Genomic DNA, 12,539 nt, shown 5'->3' with positions numbered 1-12,539 from the left:
CTCATTGAAAGTGTACTTGGTAAATTACAAAGGTAATGTTAGATGTTGCTCTGCATTTGAGAACTTATGGAATATTTGAGTACACAGATTGAAGTTTTAAAGCAAAATGCTATAGAATTAATTGCTGGATTAGCTTTTTTGGTCTTTACTGTGATTCTACTTTTATAGGAAAAAAAGATATATAAATCTGAAAATTATTGTCATACTTTTTTTCTTTAAACAAGTTAAATAGATTTGACATTAAGTAAGTATCAATATCAATGATATACTCAGTATTATTCTGAGTAAGCTAAGCCCTAGTGGGCTGCAGTCCATGGGGTCACTAAGAGTCGGACACGACTGAGCGACTTCACTTTCACTTTTCACTTTCATGCATTGGAGAAGGAAATGGCAACCCACTCCAGTGTTCTTGCCTGGAGAATCCCAGGGACAGCGGAGCCTGGTGGGCTGCCGTCTATGGGGTCGCACAGAGTCAGACGTGACTGAAGCGACTTAGCAGCAGCAGTAGCAGCATAAACTTAAACATTTAAAGCAAATTCAGAGTTTAATGACAAAATCTTTTCCTTCCTAAATTTCATTTTAGATCATTTTTTCCCATAAAGTAATTAAGGAATGCTTTCTTGTTGAAATCAAATTACAACAGTTCTCCCCAGTAATCACATGTGAATGGTTTGATATTCATCCTTCTAGAGATTTCTCTTTAAATACATACACACACATATTTACTCATATCATGCTATATAATTTTGATTTGCTTTTAGAAATATGTTCTACTCAATCTATTCTTTTGTTTCTTGCTATACTTACTTGTCAATATATATTTTCATGTCAGTATATATAAACTTATCCTATTTTTGTCATTGTTCTAGACTGTTACATTCTATATTTATACACATGCACATGCACACACACATATATGTATATATACATGCACCATAATTGGCTTAATTCTACCTGTATAATTAGGCATTAGTTTATTTTTTATTGTTAATTATTATAATAACTGTTTAAAAAAATCCTTCTATTATATGTGGAGTGTAGACATTATTTGTTGATTCAACTTCATCCCTAGACAAGATAGAAGTTCATTTCATTTTAATTAGCTGACAGTTTAATGTCAAAAAGCTTCCCATAACAAGCATTTGAATAAAAGTAATAAAATAAATAGATCTAGATTTTAAGTGAAAGACACTTTAAAAAAATTGAAGGTATTAAAATAGTCTGGTAGATGATAGGTCTTGGGACCTGGAAGGTCATTTTTATGACCACACCCAATACAGAAACTTGTGCCATTCTTGAGAAGGCTGTTTTAAAACGTCTGCTTTTTATAGCTGTGATTATTGGCTCTTTTCTTTATAATGTTGGGAATTTTTCATTCTACTAATATAAACCAGCTTTATAGTTATTGAGTTGGAGGAAAGTGTATAGGATCTATTTTGAACCATCTTCTCTTTTGTCCTAAGGCTAAGGGTGGGAAGAATTAAAATAATGGAATTTACATAATTCTCCTGGCGTATTATATGATGTATTTTTGGATGAATTTATGTTTTACTTATTTATATTTATGAATTCTAAATTAAATGTTGTGAAAGTACTTACATTGTTGTGTTGTTCTGAAAAACTTAGTATTTTATATTTAAAATTTTTTTGGTTCTGGCTCTACATATTTCCTTTGCTAAAAACATGTTTATAGTGTATTACTTTCAACACTGGCAAATAATGAGTTTAAAAGCATATGTGACAACTTTGCAAATATATTTTGTAAATTATATTTTAAAGAAAATTAGTTGAGAGCTACTCATTTCACCTCTTTGTCTCATATCATTATGGGATGCTTATTTAAAAAAAGAATTTAGAAGTTTCAGGCATTATGTATTTATTTCAATTTGCTTAAAAGGATTAGGTATCAAATCAAGTATTTTACAAAGTTATATTTATCATATTATACTTAAGTCAGTTAATACGTAAACTATATAAATTCTCTTATAGCATGGAACTTCAGTGTAAATACTTTTTATATAACCTTCTGTATTGATTTATTGGTGAGCTTCACATTTTGCACAAAGATACTATAGTATTTTTACAAAGGATATATCTGATAATTATTATATAAAATTTTAGAAACCAAAGTGTCTTAGAATGATACTGACAACTTCATAGTACTATGGAAAAACTAAAGTAATTTAGATAGGAAAAATGTCAATGTTTTCTTGGTTGGTTAGTTGTCTTTGTAATGTAAATGTTGATGATTTGTGGCCTGTTATGGAACAAGAAAAGAAACAATTTTGTTTTTTTCCATCATGAATTCATGCATGAGAAGTTCATGTGCTAATTATTATATTTTGCTTCTCTTTTTGCCTCATTTGCCCCATACAAGGTACTGGAGAAGTAATCAACCCAGAAGTATCAATGAGGTCAGACAGTAGACCCCAAGAAAAACCTACTCTTTCTATCCAGAAGATCAGGAAAGCTTCCACTTGCTTTAGATAATAAACATTCTAATTCCACCAAATACCAGAGAGCAAACGGTAGCCCAACTCCAAGCCCTGCCCACAAAGGCTAGTTAAGGGGGCCTAGATTTGACCTTTTACCAGTTCGTAATGAGGTGCCCTTTGTCATCCTCATCGGAGCGGTGTGTGTGTTAGTTGTTCAGTCATGTCAGACTCTTTGTGAACCCATGGACTGTAGCCTGCCAGACTCCTCTGTCCATGGGATTTACCAGGGAAGGATACTGGAGTGGGTTGCCATTTTCCTTTTCCAGGGGATCTTCCTAACCCAAGGATCGAATCTGGATCTCCTGCATTGCAAGCAGGTGCTTTACCATCTGGACTACTAGGGAACCCCGTTGGGGTGGGGTCACTTTCATTTTTATATTGATTTTAGAATCAGTGTGTAAATTTAAAAAGTCCGAGTTGGATTTTAATTGTGTTTTCATTGAATATGTAGATCAATTTAGGGAGTATTGCCATTTTAACTGTATTAAGTTTTCTGATCCATAGTCCTGAAATGGCTTTATGTTTATCTTCTTTAATTGCTTTCAACAGTATTTTATAGTTTTCAATATTCTTTTATTCTTTTTGACAGTGTTCTAAATTGAATTGTTTTTCCTAATTTCATGTTTAGATTGTTCAGTGCTGCCATGTTTTTGTGTGTTGTTCTTATACATGGTCATTAGTTCTAATAGTTGTTTAGATTTTGTAAGATTTTCTATATATAAGACCATGCCATCTGCAGCTAGAGATTGCTTCCTCTTTTTCAATCTGGATGCTTTTCATTTCTTTTTTCTTACCTAATTTCCCAGGTAGACTTCCAATATAATATTAATAAGAGCTGCAAAATATATATGTATATATTGATTAACAATTAAGTATGATGTTATCAGTGGGATTTTTATAGATGGCCTTTATTAGGTTGAGGAAATTTCATTTTTATTTGTAGTTTGTTGTTTTTTTTAAATCATGAAAGGCCACAGGATATTATCCAATGCTACATCTCTGTTGAAAAAAAATTTTTTTTTTTCCTTTATGTGATGTGTTCCACTTGTCTCCTGCATTGCAGGCAGATTCTTTACTGTTGAGCTTCAGGGGAAGCCTCTATTATTATGTATTGTGTACTAATATCCTTATCTTTTGCTACTTTTGGGGGCAAGAGGAGAAGGGGACGACAGAGGATGAGATGGCTGGATGGCATCACTGACTCGATGGACGTGAGTCTCAGTGAACTCCGGGAGTTGATGTTGGACAGGGAGGCCTAGCGTGCTGCACTTCATGGGGTCGCAAAGAGTTAGACACGACTGAGCGACTGATCTGATCTGATCTGAATAATGCTATATCATAATTCATACATTTTTATTCTCTAAATTCCTGAAGAAATTTGCATCTCTGCAAAAATTTCCTCTTTAGGAGTCCTAAGAATTTCTACTAGTAGAGCTGTTTGATTGAGTCATATAAACCTGATCTAAGCCCTAGCTCTGGTACTTACTAACAGTGTCACCTCCGGCAATTTATTATATATGAATTTTAATTTCCCTATAAGTATATGAGGGAATAAAACATAGAACTTATTCAGAGAAGTATTGTGAGGACCCAGTGAGATAATGAATTTGATCATGGCTAATAATAATAGTATCACTGATTCGGTGGACATGAATTTGAGCAAATTCCGGGAGATGGTGGAGGGCAGAGGATCCTGGTATGCTGTAGTCCATGGGGTCCCAAAGAGTTGAATGTGACTTAGCCACTGAGCAACAAAAACAACAATGATGATGCTGTCAATAAATTTTTGTAATTTAGTTATTATAACATTCAATATATCAGTTTTCTAGTATAGCAATTTTAATGGCTTATCATTGTCTTACAGCTGACTATTAATTAGCTTACTTCTCATAATTATACGGTGTGGATGCTTGTTTCAGTCTGTTTTAGAAATGTCTATTTAAGAGAAAGCGATCATGGTCTAGCCCTTCATATTCCTGGGCTTCTGCTAAAAAGTCATTGTTCTTTTATTCATTTAGAAAGTAATTATTCTCCAAATAAAATAATTAATTAAAAAGAAGAAAGTAAATAGGTTGCTTCAGACTGAGAATGAAAGAAAGAAAGTAAAGTCACTCAGTCATGTCTGACTCTTTGCAACCCCATGGACTGCAGCCTACTACTAGGCTCTTCCATCCATGGGATTTTCCAGGCAAGAGTACTGGAGTGGATTGCCATTTCCTTCTCCAGAGGATCTTTCCAACCCAGGGATCAAACCTCGGTCTCCTGCATTATTGGCAGACACTTGACTATCTGAGCCTCCAGGGAAGTCCATGATGAATGAAAGGCCATGTGAAATTCTGCTAAAGTGCAGAAGAAAACAACGCTAACACTAGCTTAATGTGCTACATATGCCAACTTTTCCTATAATATTTACTTCATTGTATTTATTTTTTTCTTTCATGTCATGATTTAAGAAATCCTTTATCCTGATAATTAACAACAGTAAAATAAATGGAGATCTTGGGATACTTGCCATAGGAACATGCCATATCTAAGATTGTTTACTACAAGGAACAAGAATTTTCTTTTACTTGTTTAACTGGGCTTTTTTCTTCAAACTGTCATTTGCTATTATATACACTAGTTCAGACTTCACAGTTCTTTATATCTGTAGTTTTCTCTATCAAGTATTACTATCCATGATATGTGTGTGTGCCAAATCACTTCAGTTGTGTCTGACTCTTTGTTATCCCATGGACTATAGCCCACTAGACTTCTTTGTCCATGGGGTTCTCCAAGCAAAATTACTGGAGTGGGTTTCTGTGGCCTCCTCCAGGGGATCTTTCTGACCCAGATCAAAGCTGTGTCTCTGAAGTCTCCTGCATGGGCAGGGGAGTTCTTTACCACTAGTGCCACCTGGGACACATCCATGATGTAGAGCACCTTTTTTATTAAGGTAATGTATAGTTGTATTACTGGGCTGCTATTTGGCTTACGATGCACTTATCAGTTGTCATCGATTAGGGTATCTTAACCTGCACTTTTTGCAGGACATAATAAATTACCTTGGTTCCTTTTAAGAAATCATACTAATTTTCTTCTCTAGAAATTTAAAATCAGTTCACATAGGTGGGATTTAGGCATCTGTATTTTCTTTGAAGTTTTAGAAGTCATTCTGCTACCCCGAGGAGGTTGTTAACCATCAGCTTATCCCTTCATGTTTATTTGCCTATCATTATATCCTATCTGTTGCTATTTTCCCCATTCTAATTATCTAAATTGAACCTGTCAAGATTGTGTGTGGGTGGGTATGTGTGTCTGTGTGCATGTTTAGATTGAAATCACTATGAAATTTTTCCTTATGAGAAAATGAGAGATATTCTGACAGATTTAAATGACAGTTGAATGCACCACTTTCTGTTTTTAAAAGTTACAAAAGAAGCAAAAGTTTTAGCTGTAACTAAGGAACTAGATTTATCCCACATTAAGATTTTTTTAAGTGAAAAGTTAAAGTGAAGTCGTTCAGTCGTGTCTGACTCTTTGTGACCCCATGGACTCTAGCTACCAGGCTCCTCTGTCTAGGGATTTTCCAGGCAAGAGTTCTGGAGTGGGTTGCCATTTCCTTCTCCAAAGATTTTTTTAAACTTACGTCTTATTTTCCTTTATGTAGGATAAGTGATCAGAGCAAGAAAAAATTTCTTTACAGTGGAGTATTGGTATAATAGCACAGAGGGACTGTCAAAGAAAATCATATATAGAAAAAATACAGGCATATTTGCTAAAATAAATGTAGTTCTTTAACTTAAGGCATGTGATGCCCTGAATTTTAAAGAGAAAGTATCTTGCGATCTCCATTTCTCGCACAGATATGTTTGGTTCTTTTTTTTTTTTTTTCCAGAACTATTTCTTTATACATTTATTCAGTTAATATACTATATGTAAGTGCTTGAGGCAAAACTATTTTAGATGTTAATACATTCTTAAAATTAATTTTATTTTTTACCCAAAATGGCTTTTGGAAAGAATTTTCCAAAGAAAGTTCTAGTTGACTCAATGTGTTAAACTTCAAAGCTAGAACTTTTGCTCACATGCTCTAACAGTGAGTGGAAAGTACTCAAAAAATTAAGTTTAGCTTGTTGTTTCTGTTTTATTTTATTTTACTTTGAGTCCGGTTCATTGATGATCCCAAATTGACATGTATAAGATAACATAGGTTTTTTTGGTTAATAGTTTTCTTTTACTACTATATATTGAATCTTCTTTTTCAAGAATCTTCTTTTTCAAGGCAATGACAAAAGACTGCCTCCTTTCTTTCTTTCTTTTTAATGTGGTGTTTGCTTTAAGATAGATCAGTTAGAAAAAAGTGCTTTTCCTTTTGAAACTCTAGTATTCAGAATTTATTTCATCCTGAAGTTGTTTTTGCAAGTTAGTTATTTTTTTTTGTTCAGACTCAACTTGTTTATTTTTCAAATTGATTTACACTCAGCTGCTTTGTTGTTTAAACTAAAGGGATTTAGACATTTTTCAAATCATAGGAGATAGAAGTGTTGAAACATTGAATTTGATATAGTTGATAGATGAGTCAAAATGGTGACTGGAAAGTTAGCCCAAAAAAGGCAAAAAAGAAAATGCATTTTGGTTTAATATTTATTGCAAACACCAATAAATTATAACTCTAGTGATTTAAAGTCTATTACATATTTCTTGGCCCCCTCGTGGGTGCCTAACCTAAACATTTTCTGTATCAGTTTTTTGATGATATGAAAATTAGTTCCTGGTCATCACATTCGTTTTCAAACTAGAAGTTCTTATACCCTCTTCTGAAACTTTAGAGCTTTCTATTCTAACCCTTGTGTTTTGTGTGCATACTTCTGGCCAAATTGAGTACCTTTAAAAAATTCAGGTTTACATATCTCAAGATATTTCCACCAGAGTAGACGTATAGACATATACTCATTTTTCAGTCTTTGTTTCTGAAAGCTTGTCTGAATTGATGATCTTTAACTTGGTATATTACATCCCAGATGCCAAAAGCTACTGAGCGCTAGACACATGATTCAGTGAGTACAGTTCAGTCGCTCAGTTGTGTCTGACTGTTTGCGACCCCATGAATTGCAGCACGCCAGGCCTCCCTGTCCATCACCAACTCCGGGAGTTCACTCAGACTCACGTTCATCGAGTCAGTGATGCCATCCAGTCATCTCATCCTCTGTCATCCCCTTCTCCTCCTGCCCACAATCCCTCCCAGCATCAGAGTCTTTTCCAATGAGTCAACTCTTCGTATGAGGTGGCCAAAGTACTGGAGTTTCAGCTTTAGCATCATTCCTTCCAAAGAAATCCCAGGGCTGATCTCCTTCAGAATGGACTGGTTGGATCTCCTTGCAGTCCAAGGGACTCTCAAGAGTCTTCTCCAACACTACAGTTCAAAAGCATCAATTCTTCGATGCTCAGCTTTCTTCACAGTCCAGCTCTCACATCCATACATGACCACTGGAAAAACCATAGCCTTGAGTAGACGGACCTTTGTTGGCAAAGTAATGTCTCTGCTTTTGAATATGCTATCTAGGTTGGTCATAACTTTTCTTCCAAGGAGTAAGCGTCTTTTAATTTCATGGCTGCTGTCACCATCTGCAGTGATTTTGGAGCCCCAAAAAATAAAGTCTGACACTGTTTCCACTATTTCCCCATCTATTTCCCATGAAGGGATGGTGCCATCTATTTCCATGAAGGGACCAGATGCCATGATCTTCGTTTTCTGAATGTTGAGTTTTAAGCCAACTTTTCACTCTCCTCTTTCACCTTCACCAAGAGGCTTTTTAGTTCCTCTTCACTTTCTGCCATAAGGGTGGTGTCATCTGCGTATTTCAGGTTATTGATATTTCTCCTGGCAATCTTGATTCCAGCTTGTGCTGGACACATGATTAGTGCTTATAAATATTTTACTCATTTAAATAAGCAGGCAAGGTATTAGCTGATTCTTTTCTAAAGTCTCAGAACATTTTATGAAGAGAATTTCCTGATTTTTTTTTCTTATGTTTAAGTACCAGAGTATTGAACTATATACACTAGAGTTTTAGCTTATCAGACACATACATTCTCTGCTATTCAGAGTGAAAGATGGTGCAGAATTGCTACATAAACTTAAATTGTTCTTAAATTATCTTGAGTAAAATTCTTTATTTCCCATTTGATCAACCTTGGTTTTATTGAGAGTATTGGTTCATTGTGCATTTCTCAAAGGTTGGTATGCCTTAAGTCTCTTGTGCTATGGACTGCTGCCTGGAAAATCCCATGGACGGAGGAGCCTGGTAGGCTGCAGACCATGGGGTCTCGAAGAGTTGGACACGACTGAGCGACTTTACTTTCACTTTTTCCTTTCATGCATTGGAGAAGGACATGGCAACCCACTCCAGTGTTCTTGCCTGGAGAATCCCAGGGACGGGGAAGCCTGGTGGGCTGCTGTCTATGGGGTGGCACAGAGTTGGACATGACTGAAGCGACTTAGCAGCTGCAGCAGCAGCAGCTTTGAATTTCAGCAGTGTAACATATGCAAATGCCAGCTTAGAATATCACATGCCTGCTATATTCCATTTTTCAAAAGCATCTACTTGCTAGTATTTTATTTGAACTCTTGAGTTGTTTGTACTGTTTTATAAGGGAGAACATAATACATTTTGGAGACCAATTTTTCCCAGGGTGTAGAATTACTTTTATTGTATAAAGTTCTGCTCCAAGGAGGAGGAAATGACATTTTCTCTTCTTTTGATGTTTTCCCTTGATTAGAGATTGCTAACTTTTTGTGTAAAGAGGGGATAAGTAAAAATGAAGATATGTGAGATATGTTATATATCTTTTAAAAAAAAAAATTACACCTTTTTGTTAACCCAAAGATATGAAATAAATTTATAGTTTTAGTTATTTGATTGAACAAGGATCCTCATAAATTCCAGCTTTTATCATATGATCAGATTTTTCCTGGACAAATAAAGATGTTTGCTGTTGCCAATAGCGTTTGGCCTAACAGCGTGCTAGATACTAGTGATTGGTTTGGAACTCACAACTTGGCTTGTACATTCTTATCCCTCCCATCAAACTTAACCTCAGCAGAGGATTGAGAAAGGTTTGGTAGTTGAGAACTGTTCTTATGTGCCTCTGAGTTTTCTGGGCTAAGCCAGAATCTTGCATGCAAGGCTATTCTTGTGGTTTTCCAGCCAGGCCAAAACCAAAAGGCATTGGAAACATTGCAAGAAAACTTGTTCTAATATAGATTTAAGGCTTTCCTTTATATTGTGACTGGATTTTCAGCCTGATAGTCAAAGGAATGAAGGAGAAGACTCCATTCTGCATTGAGGCTATAAATTTCAAATTTTTGCTGCAGAGAAGACTTTGAAAAATAACTCCAAAGATTAACAAAAAAATTAATGAATAGGTTTTATTTAGTTGTTTCTTAAGACATGTAAGACCTGCCTTTTTCCATTAGTTATTTTTGGCTTACCTTCCAAAATGAAATTTAAATATCATTTTTTTTTTTTATATCACATCAGGTTAATATTTGTGAGTAATGTTAATGAGACTTGAAAACTGTATCAGTGTGATTCTTGTCCATTGTTAATTAATTACAGACTTCTGCTTATTATCATGAAATAATACTTATGGTCTATCATAAGTACCTTTTATCCATAATAATATTATCTTTCTGTGTTGAATGAGGCTGGGTCTGTTTTGTTCTTATAGGGTTGAAATAAACCCCTTTAACAATGTTATTTAGGAAGTTTCTAAATCTAGTAGGAGTGCTTAAAGAGTGAGTTTATAGTAGTATCTAAAGAATATAATTTCTGTAACTATTCTAGTCAATGTGATGTATCAGTTATGTGATTTTTAATCTTCCATTATTGTAGTGAACTGAATTATCAGTAAGGTCTGTCTGTAATCAGTCTTTTTCAATTTTTGATAGTATTGAAGTCTTACATGTTTATTAGACTTTAGAAGAGATGTAATTGATGTGTTACAGATTTATTTTTATTGGAAACTAATAATCCAGTTAGTGGACAATTACATACCATAGTTCTTAAAGGCAGAAAAGATAAACTGGTTAAAATTATTCTTATAAGTCCAAATGAAGATATGTATATAAAAAACTACTTTAAAGATTTTTTTCTAATTTCTTGCCTGCTTGAAAAGTAATAAAAGGGGAATGGTTAACTTTATGCTTTAATCTGAACTATAAACCATTAGTGTACAACCCAGTATCAGAATACACATCTGGTTTTGATTTTATCTGCTAAGTTTTAGTTAATTAGCTTTTGGGAAATTTTATATATACATATATATACATATATATGTATGTTTTGTGTAATTTTATATATACATATATATGTATATATATAATATATATATATGGATATAGATATATAAGTGTATATAAATGGATAAATTTATATAAATGTATATAAACATATTTAAAAGTATATTTATGTATATATATACATATATAGAGAGACTTCCCTGGTGGCTCAGATGGTAAAGCGTCTGTCTACAATGCGGGAGACCCGGGTTTGATCCCTGGGTTGGGAAGATCCCCTGGAGAAGGAAATGGCAATCCACTCCAGGACTATTGCCTGAAAAATCCCATAGACAGAGGAGCCTGGTAGGCAACAGTCCATGGAGTCACAAAGAGTCGGACACGACTGAGGCACTTCACTATATCACTATATACATATATATACACACATAGGTAGTGCTAGTGGTAAAGAACCTGCCTGCCAGTGCAGGAGAATGAGAGACACAGGTTCAATCCCTGGGTCAAACAACAGACTTCATCCATCATGTGAAATGAGTACAACATATGCTGGGATGGATGAAGCCAAGCTGCAATCAGGATTATCGGAAGAAATATCAATAACGTCAGATATGCAGATAATACCACCCTTATGCCAAAAGCCAAGAGAAACTAAATAGCCTCTTGATGAAGGTGAAAGGAGAATGAAAGAGCTGGCTTTAAATTCAACATTCAAAAACTAAGATAGTGCTTGCTTTGGCAGCACATATACTAAAATTGGAATGATACAGAGATTAGCATGGCCCCTGCACAAGGATGACACAAATTCGTGAAGCATGCCATATTTTTATAAAGTAATTAGCCTCCAATTAAAATAAATAAATTTATATTTAAAAAATAATAAAATTTAAATATGAAATAAAATGATTATAGAAAAGAAAAAAAAAGAATAAAGATTCTCTAACTGTATAGCATAGGGTTCTATATTCAATATCCTGTGATGAACTATAATGGAAAAAATATGAGAAAGAATATATGCATCTATGTAACTGAATCACTTTGCTGCACAGCAGAAATTAACACAACATTGTAAATCAACTATATTTCAATAAAAATCAATTAAAAAAAATAAAAGTAAACGATTTAACTACGAAAAAAAAAAAACCAAAAACCCTAAGATAATGGCATCCAGTTCCATCTCGTCATGGCAAATACATGGGGGAACAATGGAAATGGTGACAGACTTTTATTTTCTTGGGCTCCAAAATCAATGCAGATGGTGACTGCAGCCATGAAATTAAAAGACACTTGCTCCTTGGAAGAAACTCTATGACAAACCTAGGTTGTGTATTAAAAAGCAGAGACATCTCTTTGCCTGTTGACAAATTCCATAGAGTCAAAGCTATGGGTTTTTCCAGTAGTCTTGAATGGATGTGAGAGTTGGATCATAAAGAAAGCTGTGTGCCAAAAAATTGATACTTTTGAACTGTGGTGTTCAAAACTCAGTTTTGGAGAAACTTTTGAACTGTGGTGTTCAAAACTCAGTTTTGGAGAAAACTCTTGAGAGTCCCTTGGACTGCAAGGAGATCCAACCAGTCAATCCTAAAGGAAATCAACCCTGAATATTCATTGGAAGGACTGATGCTGAAGCTTGAAGCTCTGATATTTTGGCCACCTGATGTGAAGAGCAAACTTATTAGAAAAGACTCTGATTCTGGGAAAGATTGAAGGCAGGAGGAGAGGAGGACAACGAGGATGAGTTGGTTGGATGGACATGAGTTTGAGCA

At 34.7% G+C, this 12,539-nt stretch overlaps 1 protein-coding gene and 1 non-coding gene across 17 annotated transcripts in view; both read left to right on the top strand.

Moving 5' to 3' along the window:
* CCDC91 (coiled-coil domain containing 91) overlaps positions 1 to 12,539 on the top strand; it is a 395,073-nt gene that overhangs the window by 216,559 nt on the left and 165,975 nt on the right. The window lies entirely within an intron of this gene.
* LOC133249051 (U6 spliceosomal RNA) lies at positions 11,500 to 11,601 on the top strand. The gene has a single exon (XR_009736858.1). It is a non-coding gene; the product is annotated as a U6 spliceosomal RNA (small nuclear RNA).

This window comes from Bos javanicus, chromosome 5 (assembly GCF_032452875.1).
Source record: "Bos javanicus breed banteng chromosome 5, ARS-OSU_banteng_1.0, whole genome shotgun sequence".
NCBI classification, from domain to species: domain Eukaryota; kingdom Metazoa; phylum Chordata; class Mammalia; order Artiodactyla; family Bovidae; genus Bos; species Bos javanicus.
Note: the sequence above shows the minus strand (reverse complement) of the source record. Positions and strands in the feature narration are given on the sequence as shown.